Raw genomic sequence first — 16,359 nt, forward strand, 5'->3', positions numbered from 1 at the left:
TGGAGAGGATGTGAGATTTTCTTCAAGTATGAGAAGATACCGAATTTTTGTTACTATTATGGTCATGGTTAGCAATATCGCCGATTCTGATACGAATCGGTCGAGTCGTAACCGGAACGGATTGGGATGGTATGATACCGATTCTCAAATCACGATATTCATGGCGACTCGCTCTGACTTGGTCGATATTGGTCAATTCGAATCCGTGATGCATGGTATTAGCAGATACATCCAAGTCAACTCGGAGTCGATTCGGTTTTTTTTTTTTAGATTATGTCTTTTTTGGTATTTTCCAATTTCAGTAAATTTTTTAGATTTTAAAAAAAATTTTATGTGTTATAATGTGTGTATCACCCGATATTCAACTGATATGACGTGACGGATGTGGAACAACTGCGACTCATGATGGCGAACCATGATTGTGGAAGGTTAGGACATGGTGAGCGAAATTGTGTTCTGAAAGAGGATGACGGTATTTTTCATCAGCAATACGGTCACTAGCTAAGAGCTGGAAGCGGCAATATTACTGCAAGGTCATTTCCGGCAATGGAAGATAGGCGGTCACCGGAAAAGGCAGTTGGACCAAGAGTGGGGCATGCACATTCTCAAGGATTACATGAGGATGACGTAGACATGCAGTTTTTTCGGGCATAACTTATCCTGTTCAATTTTTGAATAAAAAGAAAGATATCCTTCTACAACAAAAGGATAAAGATTTGAGGAGGGATGAGCACTTTTATCCAAATGCAAATTGTGGAGTGAATCAGAATAAGGGTGAGGATGGCTTGGATCATGAATTGGACCAAGAAGAGGATATAGGAGGTTGGTTGAGGATCAAAGACAAAGCAAGAGAAACTAGCCTATTAATTGATCCTGGAAAGAAATGACATAGGGCTTGAGAGTGATGAGGGTAGAGTGCTCTTCTTCTTTATGACGTAATGTTAGAAATGGATTGGATCTTCATAAGCGTAACAAGGACTTGATTAATTTGATAGAAAATATGGACTCTGTAATTTCTTCTGCTATGTAAAAGTCAAAAATGAAAGATTTAATTGACGATATTTTTCTGGTTGATGTATAAGTGAAACAGCATGGACAAAGTGCTATGAACAGAAAAGATACCTAGGCTTTAAAGAATCAACCTCTAAGCTGGTATCACGATAGAAGAGTGAAAAGAAAAGGTGGCATCAATTGTCTCGGGATGAGTTCTATGAGAAAGTTATTGTCAGTGTCAAATTCTAAGAGGAACAAAATTGAAGAAGATAGAGATGACAATGAGGCTATTGTGGACATGCCTTTGGCAAAAAGAAGTTATGGTGAATTTGTTGAATATGTTCAATTCGCTTTTCAGAACACATTAGCAGAGGCTGGTCACCAGCCCCATCGAGATCAATGGCTTGATTTAGTTGGAACTGCCGGGGCTTGGAGACCCGAACAGTTTGTGAGTTTCACCTGCTTTGTGAGGAGCTTTAAACTTGATTTATTTTTCCTTTTAGAAATGAAGTGTAATGCCAACGTCGTTGAGCATTTGAAGCAACAATTGGGCCTTTATGGTTTGGTAGTAGTGGGAAATGAGAGGTCTCGAGGCATTGCGCTATTATGGAATGAAAATGTTTTTGTGTCTAGATGTTGGATTGATGGAATTGTCTCGATTTCTGACAATCAAAGGCAATGAAGATTTATAGTTTTTACGGGGAACTTGATGTATCTCATAGACGACTCGCCTAGGAACAATTTAAGAGCTTGAAGGGTAACGTGAATTTACCATGATTATGTGTTGGAGATTTTAATGAAGTGTTATATGCATAGGAAATTTCTAAAAGACAACAACACTCTCCATGGCAGATGTCTTTGTTTAGGGAAGCATTGGAGCATTGTTCTTTACATGATTTGGGATATAAAGGTTATAATTATGTTTGGTGTAATAGTTGGAATAATCCAAACATCGCTAAAGGGCGTCTCAATAAGGTATGTGTTTCTACGGATTGAATGGCGGCTTTCTCTGCATCATCAGTTTAATACTTATTTTCTAACAAGTCTGATCACATTCCGATTTTGGTTAAATTTAAAGATAAATGAAACCGGCCTTGCTAGAAGTGGGAACAATTGTTTTGTTTTGAAGCGATGTGGAAGAAATTGAGGGACTATGCCTAAGTTATTAAACATAATTGGGATTGTGTCTCTCGAGATGATGCTTGTGAGAGCTTGTTAGATAAGATTCAGAATTGTGGATTGGGATTAATTAGGTGGAGCAAAGCGGAGTTTTGAAATATCAAGGTACCCTTGCGAATCAAGTAAAGGGGGAAATTGGAAGACTAGAATCGGAGTTAGATCAGTTGTTAGATAAAGAGGAAATCATATGGAGCCAGCATAGCAAAGAGCCTTGGCTTAGGGACGGAGATTGTAATACAAAATATTTTCACTCTAAAGTTTTTGCTAGACATAAAAAAAATGAGATTTTGGGTCTAAAAGATGATATAGAATTATTGGTGTACAGATTAGGGAGAGATTGAAAGAATTATTATGGATCATTTTAGGAGATAATTTTCCTCCTCTCATCCCTTAGAGGAGGATATTCAACTGGTTAGAGAGAGTTCAATGCAAGGTTACTAATGAGATGAACAAGGAACTTACTAAATCATATACTCAAGCTAAGATTGTTAAGGCTTTGAATTAGATGTTTCCTTATAGATCTCCGAGGCCAACTGGTTTCAGTCCTGTTTTTTATCAAAAGTTTTGATATGTAGTGTGTCATGCTATGTCAAAATATGTTTTTATCATTTTTAAATCGTGGTTACTTCAATAAGAGTCTTTATTATACTCATATAGTCTTAATTCCTAAGTGTCAGCCTGCGTCTCATATTTCTCAATTCCATCCAGTAAGTTTATGCAATGTGGCTTATAAGTTGGTGTCTAAAGTTCTTGCTAATAGATTAAATGTCGTTTTTCCTTCTATCATTTCAAAATATTAGTTTGCCTTTATCCCGGGCTGTTTAATCACTAATAATGTTCTTGCTAATGTTCTTGTTGCTTATTGGATGAGTCATTATCTTAGAACAAAATCTTCAGGATGAGAAGATCTTATGTCTGTCAAACTCAATATGAGCAAGACGTACAACCGAATTGAATGGACTTTCTTGGTAAACATGCTTACTGCTTTAGGATTTCATTGAAGTTTTATAGAATTAATCTATACTTGTATTTCTACTATTTCCATTCTTTTCCTTTTGAATGCTTGAAGTTTGGTAATTTAGTACCTGAGAGGGGTTAAAGACAAAGGGATCCCTTGTCTCCATACTTTTTTTTATTATGTGCAGAGTTTTTCTCCATCTTATTGCAAGATGCGACACGATGTGGAAGGCTGTCGATTTTTGAGTTTGCCAAGAAAGCTCCAGCTATATCTCATCTATTATTCACAGACGACACCTTACTGTTTGCAAAATCTATTGAAGATGAGGCAAACTGTTTATGAGATATCCTAGCAATTTATGGTCGTGTATCGGATCAACAAGTCAATCTGGAAAAATTGGCTATAGTATTTTGTAAGTACTGAGAAGAGAAGGAGAGTTTCTTAAATCTTGGACAGTCAATCGAAGAAGGAGGTTTTTAACTCCTTAAAAGAACTGGTGTCTATGTGGCAACAGATCTAGGGGTGGAAGGAACAACATTTATTAGTAGCAGGAAAAGAAATCTTACTTAAGGCAGTTGTTCAAGCCATACTTGCCTATGCTCTGTCATTGTTTTTAAATCCCAGATAATGTGTTAAATGAATTTCAGTCTATGATGAGTAGATATTGGTAGGTTTGGGTAATAGAAATAGAATTCATTGGTTATCTTGGGAAAAGTTTGTAAACCCAAAATGGAGGGTGGGTTGAGTTTTCATAATCTCAAGGTGTTTAATTTGGCTATACTTGCTAAACAAACTTGGCAAATTTTAGTAAGAGAGGATTCACTATTACATAAGATTTATAAGGCTAAATATTTTCCTAATGAATCTGTTTTTTTTTCGATTCGTATCTGGAAGGATCCCTGGTTACTACGGCTTGCTTCGTTCATGGTGTTGTCATTACTAGCAGCTTTGCCTAATGATGCAGTTGTTAGTTCTCTTATACAATCGGATCAGAAGGCTTGGGACAAAGAGTTGATTTGAGTCTATCTTTTTGCCATGGGAAGCTGAGTTAATTTGTAATATTTAGTTTGGTTGATTTGTCGGGTGAGACAAATGAATTTGGAATTTTAACAAAAATGGATACTTTACAGTAAAGAGTGCTTATCATGTTACAATGCACTCAAACATTATTAATACGGAAAGATAGTTGGCTATAGTTCTGATGAAGTGCAAAGGAAACTATTTAGGATTATTTGGCAAGTTACTCTAACAAATAAGATCAAACATTTTCTTTGGAGGTGCTGTATTGATATTCTTTCCAATGCTACTAATCTTGAATCTCAAAGAGGAGATGGCTATTTGACCTATCATTTTTGCTCTGCAGAGTGAGAAGATCTTTTGCATACTCTCTTCTTATGTCCCTATGTAGTATAAGTTTGGGGTCTGAGCCATATGGAAAAAGTCTTACAACCTCTTAGGCTTCAGAGTTGTGCTAATTGGTTGAAGGAGGCTATTTTTTGTTCGAAGAAGGTTCAACTCTTGACATTTGCGATTCTCTCTTAGGGTATTTGGGATAGTAGAAATGGAAAAATGCATAACATTAGTTGTAAATGCCCTTTGCAACTTGTGAGTTGGGGATTTAACTATCGGAATTGGATAAAGAGTGTGCATACAACTGAGTCCACAGCAAATACCACCAATGAGTTTTGTGAGATGACTTCGTGTAAGGTATCTTGGCTCTTTTAAGGTGAACTTTGATAGGGCAGTTTTTTATGATTTGAAGGCGCATGGAGTTGGAGTCACTATGAGGGATCATGAAGGAAAATTTCGCAACGGATCTTCTGTTCCACTTCCCGTGCCACTCTCTATCCCACTTTTTATTATATCACTATTTCTTCTTCATAAACATAATATTTTAGTTCTTTGTTATTTTTTGAAGATCCAATAACTATTAATAGAGTAATACACAAGATTTAACAAATTCAGAAATTCGAAATGCATTAAAAAAAGAATTTTTATGAATTTTCTATTGTATTTTTTAATTTTCTATTATATATTTTTTTTGAAATTGTTGTATTTATTTTTTACTCAGTTGATAGTTATTGAATCTTAAACAAATGAAAAAGAACTAAAATGTGATGTTTATGAAGGAGAAATAGCAATATAATAAAAAGTAGAATAGATAGTGGCACAGGAAATGAGACAGAAGATCCGTTGTGGGTAAATTTGTAGCAAGATTATCCAAAGGGTTTCAAGGCCTACCTTCTCCTAAAATGGTTGAATTGAAGGCAACAATTCAAGTCGTGCTCTTATGCAATCACCTAAATTTGAACAACTGCATCATTAAAGGTGATGTTATCAATATTATCACAATGCTGAATGCTACAAGGGAGAATTTGTTAAACCTTGGGGCTCTGTTGGATGATTTTAAGTATTATAAGTCTCTAGGTAGGATTATTGATATAGTACTGCAGCTGAAAGCATAGCTTCGTACAGACGCCTGAAGGTAGCATCACTGGCAAAGACCACATAGTATCCTCTTTGGTTGTGCTCCTACACAAGACTACATAGTATCCTCTTGGAAAAACATGATTGATACAATATTCAACTAACAAATATTGTTGACAGCTTGAAATTCATAAACCAAAAAATACACAAGAAATTATTTGAACAAAATTTTCACGCCAAAATTTAGCATGCTATACATCTTTGATTGAAAGCATACAAGCCGTTGCAACTACACATTAAATTATAAGAAGAATCATGCTTATGTTACATCTTACATGAGATTCTAATTCTACAGTTCTCATATCATAATTAACCAGAGTCTATTTGGGAGATAAGGTAATGTACCATATGGAAATTGCTTTAAAGAATGTTATAGACAACAGGGCTTCTTCTAGCTAGCTCTAGCTAACAAGGATCTCTCAAAACTAGAGATTCTTGGTACTCGACTCTCTCCTAAACTCTGGGATGAATTACCAGGTTCTAACTACCACACCTACAAGAATAACTTGACCACGAGAGGGGTTTCCAGCCTCACAACCAGGGGGAGGAGGCTCATCATCTTCAAAGTTCCTTGACGACCTTGACTCATAATAACGACCTTGGTTTTTAGAATCTAATGTCCAATTTAATCTATTGTATGAATGATTTCTAGACATATTTATATCTGAAGGCTTAGCTGCACAGTGCATTTCAGCTACATATTGTAGGATTGGAGCATTTAACCCTTAGAAATTCAACACTCATTTTACTGCTTGGCTCAGGATGTCCCATATTAAGAATTTCATGACCTTTCTCTGAATCTTCCTCAATTTCCTCGTCACCAAATATTGTGATACCCGATAGCTAGTCTACATTGTTTGGATCTAAAAAACAATGTCAAAATGTCTATCGTACTAATAGGGCTATTCAAAGTTTAGTTACCGTCCGATAAAGCCAACAAATGAAATGCAAAGCCTTTCTTTTTTCACTTTTATAGGCCACCGGATAAAGGGAACTAGATTCAGAATATGGAGGAGAAATAAGAAAATCGTGACAATAGCTATCAAGAATGACCAAATTGAGAGCCAAGTAATCTTCCTACCAATCAAGAAATTGATTAACAAATTATGATATAGTAAACAGTACTCCCAATAGAAAGGTTATTGCATGAGCAAACTAAGGGTGTTAGCGAATCGAGTTTCGAGTCAAGGTGAGAGATACGACTAGTTGTAGTGTGATACCCCAACTTTTAGGATACTATTGTTGTTTAGTTTCAAAAGAAAAAAAATATTATGCTTCCTTTAGTTTATTTTTATTTTAAGATATTGTTTTGTTTTAAAGATTAGAAACCCTAAAGTCTAATCAAAACCCTAGTTTTTACTTGTGACTAACCCTTTTCTCAAATTTCTCATATTTTAACCGAAACCCTAAATTCAATTTATGGAATTGTAAAACCCCTCACGTTTTCTTAAAAATGCCCTTTTTATTGGAAATTATGATTTTATAATAGCCCTACCACCCAATCACCCCACAATAAGTGCAAATGAACATGAAAGTAAAGGTTTTCACTTTTCGTTTTCAAGTTGGAGCAAGTTAGGGTTTTCACGTTTTTCGTAGGGTGATTCTTCGGTATGGAGTAAGGATCAAATTTGGTACTTAAGAGTGACTTTTAGGTGAGAAATAATATGTGATTAGAAGCAATGATAAAAAGTTAGTGAATAGGAAGTAAAAACCCTAGTACGTGTGATTTAAGGAAAAACGGTGCGAACCGACGTGTACCGTGCACTACCGATTGAACACCCCACTTGACTACCATTTCCTTACCAGCACATAACCTTGATATTGGTGGAAAATATCCCCCCCTCATAGCTATCCTCTTGGCCGAAATATTGGACTCAAAATGCAAGGAAAGAAAAAAAAAATTTGGATGGTTTTGGTAGTGCCAAGTGTTGGCAATTTGTGGCTTTGACTAAACTTAATTTTCTTACCTTCTTATCTTGCAAATTAGCTCATTCTTCCTCATTTTTTTCTGGTTTGGCCGAGACAAGAGAGAGAGAAAGAGAGAGCAAGAGAAACAACCTTCTTTCATCTTGATTTGCACCATTTGAGTGAAAGAAACAAGATTCTAAACCGATTAACTTGTGAGTTGTGAACTTGGGAAGCTAAGGGAACCAAAAATTTCAAGAGGAGGTGAAGTATTACTCTTGCAAGCCCTTTTGTTGAGGTATAAGGTCTGACCCATGGCTTTGGTTCTTTTATTTTTGTTTAAGTTGTTATATAACTCATGTTATGGTTAGATTAGTAGCTATACAAGTTGTTGTGATGATTTTTGGGGTGATGTATGTAAGCTAGGGTTTGACTGATTTCCTTCTTATACTTGTTGTAGGAGTGGTATATGATGTATATAAGCTTGTATAAGAGGTTGTGGTAGTGATTGAATCAAGAAAATGAAGAGATTGCCCTTGAAATCCCAAAATTCCAGATTTCTGGAATTGTATGCTTTAGTTCTGTCCGGTTTCAGTACCCTATGTTAGAGGCCGAATTAGGCTTGGCACAAAACATAAAAGTTGTAGAGAATGATATTTTATAGATGCCTACAAAATTTCAGCCCAATCGGAGCAATGTAGCCTGTGAAAATATCAAAATACCCTCACTGCCCTAGGATGCATCCAGTGATCCGTTTTAGACAGTTCATCCAGTTGACCGTGTCTATTCACTATGATCCGTGCTGATTTAGCCATTTTTCAAAACATGAAAGTTTTAGTAGTCTGTCTTATCTTTTCAACGCCTCCAATAACACCTTAAACGGACTTTGGTAGCCTGAGATATGGCCATTTAAATGTAGTATGGTTAACTGGCCGGTTAGTTGGAATTTGGTTCTGTGAATTGGGATTTTGACTGGGTTATACTGGAATTTGGACTAAGTGATCTTCATGACAATTGTAGCCCTTTGTCTTAGCTTCGAAACAGTATAAGTTACACCTCAATCCGATAAACGTAGCTTCGATTGTGTCCGTTACGCAAAAACACGTCAAATCTGTCTCTTGTTAAACTTCATTTCCGCACTTGTTGTTAGCTTGATTTTGTCCTTGTATTGTCTTGAGCCTATTGAACGGCTATTGAAATTAGATTGTTGTGTGTGTACCTTTGGGTTTGAATGAGGAAAATAATGAAGCCATAAATGGCTGGAAATAGGAAAATACAAAGGGCATGCTGCCCAAATTTACGCTCGAGGACTAGAGAAATATACTTGCGACTTGAGTAAGGGTTAAGAGTGACTACTACTTGAATCATCTAGGATATTTGCGTCTTCTTTTACCGAGGTATATAAGTAAGGATTTGGCCGAACTTGTACCCTTGAGAAATACAACTATGACTACTAGGAATACGTTTTCCTTGTACTTTCGACTCAAATGGCATTTCCAAGTATAAATGTTATAAAGTTATATAGTTTGAAAAGCGAGCGAGTGTTTCACGAATATTCTCCAAGTGAATTTCCATGTCTTGATTCTTAATGAACGAAACGTCTACGTTTCGAACCTTAGTTGATTTTTAAAGTTCTGAAACAAAGTTTTATCGCAGATTTGGACTCCGAACCCGGAGTATAACCCAGACGTGATTACTTGGGGCACTTCATTTTGGTGAGTGCTTCCAAATACCTGATTGAACTGGACACTTGTTTCTAATACTTGATCAATATGATTAAATGATATATGATTGGCTTGATCGGGTAAGAGTGTACTTTATCGCACTTACCCTTATTTGATATCTAATTGTTTATTGTTGAAATTGAATTGATATACTTGTTTATGTTGTGCGCGCTTCCTGAAATTCCAGAAACCATGCGGCAAGTTACTCGAGTCAAGCCGGCAAGAGCTTGATCGATTGGGTAATGAACCCTAGGTCTCTTGTTTTGTCGAGTGGAGTGATATCTCCTCGACTAATCGGTATACTCGAGTATTACCACCCGTGTTTATTGAGGATTTTGGGCCCAGTAGGGGGTGTGAATGGTGGACGAAAAGTAGTGTAAGTGGTGCTCTACTGGATTGGTTCTTTTACTTGAAAGTTAACGGAGTGTCAACTATTACGTGATCAAACTCCTGATGATGAAATGGGAAGTTGGTTCCTGAGAGCCATCCGTATCCTTATGCTTTGGAATGATTATTGTTTATTGGATTATTGTTTCTTCTGAAAACTTTTACACTCGCTCATTTTGAGATTGCTACTTGAAGTGTTATTGCTCACTTTTATGAACTCTTCATACGCGTTACTTTGCTATATCGAAAACTTGTACCTATAAATAATGATCAATTTGCTATTTGGGACCTCATTGGCTTAGCTCATACCACGCCATTTGTTTTTCTTACAGGGGTACGAGCGAGGCGTGAGACGTGTACAGACTAGCGTAGTTTAGTTGTTTTGAATTTTGTAATTATACTCGCACTAGTCGCTCGATTAGGGTTGGATGTACTGAGAATTTAACTCTTTTGATGTATTTGGGACTGTATGGATGATTGAGATAGAAATGAATGTATTCGTATGTTCCAAACTTGGGAACCGTTATTTCGTTTATTATTGAGATTGCACCTTATTTTAATTGATGCGAGTGAGTGAGTCCTGACGAGAGTTGGGCAGGCGGTCTGCTAAACCCTAGGGTACGCCCAGGGGGAGGTAGGGCCGTCACATGTAGAGACTAAGAGAAATTTTCTATCAAATTTATGTGATAATATTTTATTAGCTATCTCTATTAATTTATATTTTCTTTTAAAGTTCCTCGCCTACAACCTTAATAGATTTTACAAGGATTTGATCTAATAAAAAGTAGGGATTTTTCTTACTCAAGCAAGGATTTTCTCAATCCTTACCAATAAGTTTTTCATTTTACTATGAAATTATTTCTTAATTTCTTTAGACATGTTCATATTTAGAAAAGTTCTTTTCCCCTAAATGGTCTAATACTTAAATGGGTACTTACGGACACAAAATAGACTCAAAGACCTTTCAAAAAATTAATCTACAATTTTAGCATACAAAATAGGATAAACCAATTAATAGAAGAATCCTTGGACAAGTTTTGTTATTAGATCATCCATTTTATTGTCTAGATGACATAAAGTTCTAATTCAAACATAATAATATATTACAGAATAATAGGCTTATAATTCACAGATGATGTTGACTTATGTTGGAAATTTGTAAAAAAATTCTAACTATAATACATGTACTATTACTAGAATATTGAAGATTTCTACAATCTAAGAAGTGCCTTAGATTGGCCTATAAGAGAATAAAAGGATCTTGAGCTTCTGATTTTCCTTCATCTCCTTGTTGGCCTACCTAGAGCCTGCCTGATGCTGAAACTAATGATGTTCGAGTGATGCGGGACCTCGTGAGTTGCAAGAGTTTGTTTCTCTCAATTCCTCTTTTACGACTTGCTCTTTTATCTTCGATTTTGGATCCTTTTATAGATACCAATTGCTCCTATTACTTTCTTGAATCATTTCTTCCTATTTTTTATAGAGAAAAGAGTCCCAATGGCCCTCCAACTCTTTCCCAAATAAAGTTTTAACCCTCCAAAAATTAACGATAAAGGTTTGGCCATCGATCTAATAAAATAGCATCTTTGTGGCCCTTCTGTCAAATCCAACAGTTAAAATTGACAGGAAGCATCATCTCGTGAGACGCGCGACCAAATATCAAGGGTATTATAGTCCTCCTCCTCCTCTGCTTCTATCCCCACCGCCTCCTCTCTTTTTGTTCCCACCAGGCAGCAGTAGCAGCACCTCTGCCCCCACCTACTCCTCCACCACCCCACCACCTGTGCCATCGCCACTGCTGCTGTTGCTCTTGCTTCTCCTCACGATAATAAGCAGCATGATCACACAGCTCCGAAAAGTGGGCTTTGGCGGGGGAGTATAGTTGGTAATCCCACCAAAGTACAACTTAGCGGTAGTGTGAGGTTACAGAAGCTTACTCCATAGCAGCCGATGGTGGCAACAACGGAGGGAAGAGAAATGGAAATAATAGGAATAGGAGCTGGGGTTGGAGTTGGAGTAGAAGCTGCTTCTTCCTTAAAAAACAAGAATCATCCGACCACCCACCCACTTCCACTTGCACCCGTCCAATTCAAGCTCCTCAACGGCGGTTATATGGCGGGTACTGCTATTGGTAAAAAGTAAACAAGAATTTCAATTACTGCGGTGGTTATGCATTTTCAATTACTGCTACTGGTAAAAGTAAACAAGAATTTGTTGGTACATTGATTTGGACTGAAGGGTTGGCTGTAAATCCTGGTTTAAACGTTTTAATTGGTTGAAGGGTTTTGGGTTTTGGCAGAATGCTGCTTAGTTTTGAGCTAGATAGTGCTAGAATTGAAGAAAATTAGAAAATTAAGTTTGGCATTGTTTGAGGATTTTCAGGGGATTTTGCAGTTTCCTGTTCATGAACAGGAGATTGAAAAAATTTTGGCGGGTCATGGGTTGCGTTTGCTCTAAAGGTGCTTATATAAGTAAGAATTGTGGCAGAGATAAAGAGCCTAAAAAGGCTTCATCTAAAAGATTTATTGCATCCTCTAGAAAGGAGAAAGTAGTCATGGAGGTTGACAATGGTGCAAATGATGCAACTGCTAGGTTGATATCGACAGAGAATGTTGAGAAAAGTGCAGGCTCAACACCTCCTTCTCGGGATGAGGCAGAGAAAACATCTGCAGTGGTTGAGAACTCTAGGGTGCCTCAGATGCCAGAAACTGGTGCATTTGGAGGTGGAATGAGCGGAAGAGAACCCCAAATGAAGTAGAGGAGAGGAGGAGGGGGACTATAATGCCCTTGATATTTGGTCGCGTGTCTCACAGGATGAGGCTTTCTGTTAATTTTAACTTCTGGATTTGATAGAAGGGTCACAAATATACTATTTTATTAGATCGAGGGTCAAAATTTTACCGTTAATTTTTGGAGGCCTAAAACTTTATCTGGGAAAGAGTTGGAGGGCCATTGGGACTCTTTTCCCTTTTTTATAAGGCTTTGCATTGTAGAACATAAATCATCTTCTGAGAGCCGCATGCAGTGTCTTAGAACTTGGATGTTTTGATTTTTCACCTATTGAAGTGGAGCCAAGGTGGTTCCTACCAAAAATTAGTTAAAGACTTTGTAGTCTTACTCAGCCCATGGCCCACAACTGCATTATGTAATTTATGTTTCTGTTTGCTAAGTAATAACCAATGTCTGGCTAGATATTAATCTGAAAGACCAAGATTTTTTCAAGCCTCAAGTATGTTCTCTAGATTATGCATCCCCTCGTCACCAATAATGTTTGCTAATCCATTCCCATCATCATAATCTTCATCCATGTCTGGGTTCTGAATTTTCTAATAAATTTCTCTTAAGTGCAATTCTACCAGATCTTCTAATTGGGTTCACTGCAAGAATTTTATATCAGGAAATTTTCACTCACAATAGATTTTTTGGAAGTCATCTTCAAGGGCAAATAGAGGCCACTGCGAACAAGTTTCATTTTCTTTAATTATATCGTAAACTAGTTGTCATGCTCTCCAGTGGCCCATTTGCTCTTCTATGGTGAGATTTTGCAAATCCAAGAACAATTTTCGAAGGGTATGCTAGATCTATCTCTATGTTCGTCCAAAATAATATGATGTTAAATTGGATAGCATACTTATTGGATAAATGCAGGATGTTTGCTAACTATTGTGACTTCTACATATTTACAGCTATCTTAAGAGAATAAAGAATTGATTGCATATGCTAGTTTTCTCCCAAATTGGTTTGTCTATTCTGGATTAGAGAAGTATGTACAAATCTATAATCTAAGAGTTTCTATGGGATGAGATTGATTTTTTGTCCATTGATATTTAATTTTAATGGTTGATATATATCTAGATACAATGATACATTACAAATGTTATAAGTTAATAGCATTTACAATTTTCTTTTTTCTCAAAGAATTACTTGACATAAAGGATCAGTTTTAGGGCAAGCACTGTGATTTCCATAGTAGATTCTCAAGTGACTAACATTTCCTGCAGATAAAATTTGAATTTTAGGATATCTCATAAAAATTCCTGAATTGTGATGATCTTTTTAATTTCAGTATTTTGGGATTTAGAGATGATCATTTTTTGAATTTCATAAGGAAGTGGTCCCAAGGTTTTTCGACTAAAGAAGAAAAATCGGGCACTCATTTTTTCTTTTTCTTCATGATTGAGAGGTGGTTCTTCTAGAAAATTTTCTTTCTTTTTAGAGAAATTCTTGGTACTTGATTTTTGATCATGATCTAATGGGGAATATGATCTTTTCCCTTTAGACATTTAGGTTAAAAGGATCTTGACTTTTTCTATTAATTGTTATTTTTCTTCATTCATATCATTTAATAATTTAAAATTTCTAGATATTGTTTTACAATGGTTATAAAATTCTAACTTTCTTTCTAAATTATTTTCTACAATGTTTCCATCAAGATAATCTTTTGGACTTCTACTAACACAAAGATTAATTCCTACATTTTTTTATACGCTTCTACTACTTCCTAAAAATTGTGAAAACCTTTATACCAAGGGTTTTGAAAATTTTTTGTTTGCAACAAAACTTCTATCCTTTGACAATATATTCTAGAATGATATTCTCGAAATACAGCATACTTGGAAAAGTTTTTCCCTTGAGGTCCATAAATTATCAAGCAAACATTGTTGACTATCATCTAATGCTACATTTGTTAAAAAAATGGTTTAAGGTAAATATTAGTTCCTTTGATATATTTGGGAAGTGAGATCTAACCAAAGGTCAAGTTCTTGCCTTTCATCTACAAAATCACAACAAAAAAAGTTAGCAAGTTTTCTGGATAGATAATTTGTTAAACTATTATCTTTACCCTTTATGTGCTCAAATGTTACTTGATAACCATTTCCTGTTATTGCAATTACAAACTTCTGCCATCTTGTACTACTTAATTTTTTCTCATTAGTTTTATTATAAAATTTTACATCACTTCACAATCAATTCTATTGCTTCACAATCAGTTCTAACTGTAAATGGTTTATTTAGGAATAATCTAAAGTTATTTAAAGTATTAATTACTCCTAAAATTTAATCATCTAGACAAGCTAATCTTGATTCTTTATATTTTTCAGATGCATATCTACAAATTTTTTTCTTTATTTTTACTATTATATTGATTGGATTCAATTAATAATATGGCTCCCCAACCTAATTTACTAGCATCTGTTTCTATTACTATATAGTCACTTTCTAAAGGTAAATCTAATTTTGGTAAATCCTTACATATTTCTTTTATCTTTTCAATTTACAAGGTCAAGCATCGCTTGGACTTGGATGGTGTTCGTTATTCATGATTTAGGCTCATTGGAGTTTATGTAGAGAAGGTGAAGCAGATTTAGTATTGTCGATATTAGGGATATGCCGAGGTGGAGATTTATCATGTGTGGCTTTGTCTCACCTTGATTTTCGTACAAGAGAGTCTTTCTCTTAGTTGGCTATAAATAGAGTGGACCTGTGATGAGATTAAGTACACCAAACCAAGAGAGTTTTAGTAGGCTATTTGAGTCTTTGGGTTAATAAGTCTTTTGTTAAGTAAAAATATTTTAGACTCTCTTGTATTTTAGTATTAGGTGAATTTAGGCCTAGGAACACTTTCTTGAAACATTTTTGTACCATCTTCTTTACAGTGAAATTCTACTCCGCAATCATCTCTAAATGTATGTCAATTTGATCGAATCACGTAAATTCCTATGCTCCTATTTCATTTATTTTTTTACTTTGTTATTTGTTTTTGTTGGGTTGTTAAGAATCCTATTGTTCTCATTGGACAATTTCTTGAGACCAAACCTTACACCACTCTACTCCTCCATCACCTCTAAATATAGGTCAATTTGATCGAATCACGTAAATTCCTATACTCTTATTTCATTTATTTTTTACTTTGTTATTGGTCTTTGTTGGGTTGTTAAGAATCCTATTGTTCTCGTTGGACAATTTCTTGAGACCAAACCTTACACCACTCATAGGAACTACAAATTTCATTAAGAGCAATATAGCTCAACTTTTTTTCCGTTATAGGATGTATGCACATATACCATAGGGATAGATTATAATTATTAATATTTGTGCATACATTTTTTCAAATCACCATGTAATTTGGTTTTTCCTTTGAACCTAACTATTGGGATCTCCAATCATTAAGTTGAGTATCCTTACATGTGATTTATGATTTATGAACTTTATTCACATCTCTCTTATGATCTATCATATCTTTGCCTCAAGATTGAATTATTCATTATCATCACAAAAACATAACCAAATATGTGATCTCATTGATACTTGAGTTAAATTTTTTTTTTGGTTTTATTTTTCATAAAGGTTTGAACACATCTTTAACAAGTACATAGGCAATGCAACAATTTTTAACAGGTGAATTACAGTCACCTAATGATTATTAACATTACTAAACATGCCATTATTCATTAATATCGGACAACTGAAAAACTACCAATGCTGAATAACTGATAGTCTAATTCCTGAACTTCAGCTAACTTATTCTGCATCATCGATAACTACTGAAGCAACCTTGTCTCAATTATTTTAAGATCGAGAATCAAGACTAATTGACTTGTATAAAGTAGTACTGGAGTTTCTCAACGATCCAGAGCTGAAAAACAACTTCTTGATCAAACCAAAGCTTCCTTCTTTGGGGAAGGAGAATCCAAGCTCCTCAACAGAAGCTGCTTGACAGCAGAG

Source organism: Coffea eugenioides, chromosome 4 (assembly GCF_003713205.1).
Source record: "Coffea eugenioides isolate CCC68of chromosome 4, Ceug_1.0, whole genome shotgun sequence".
In the NCBI taxonomy this organism is placed as follows: domain Eukaryota; kingdom Viridiplantae; phylum Streptophyta; class Magnoliopsida; order Gentianales; family Rubiaceae; genus Coffea; species Coffea eugenioides.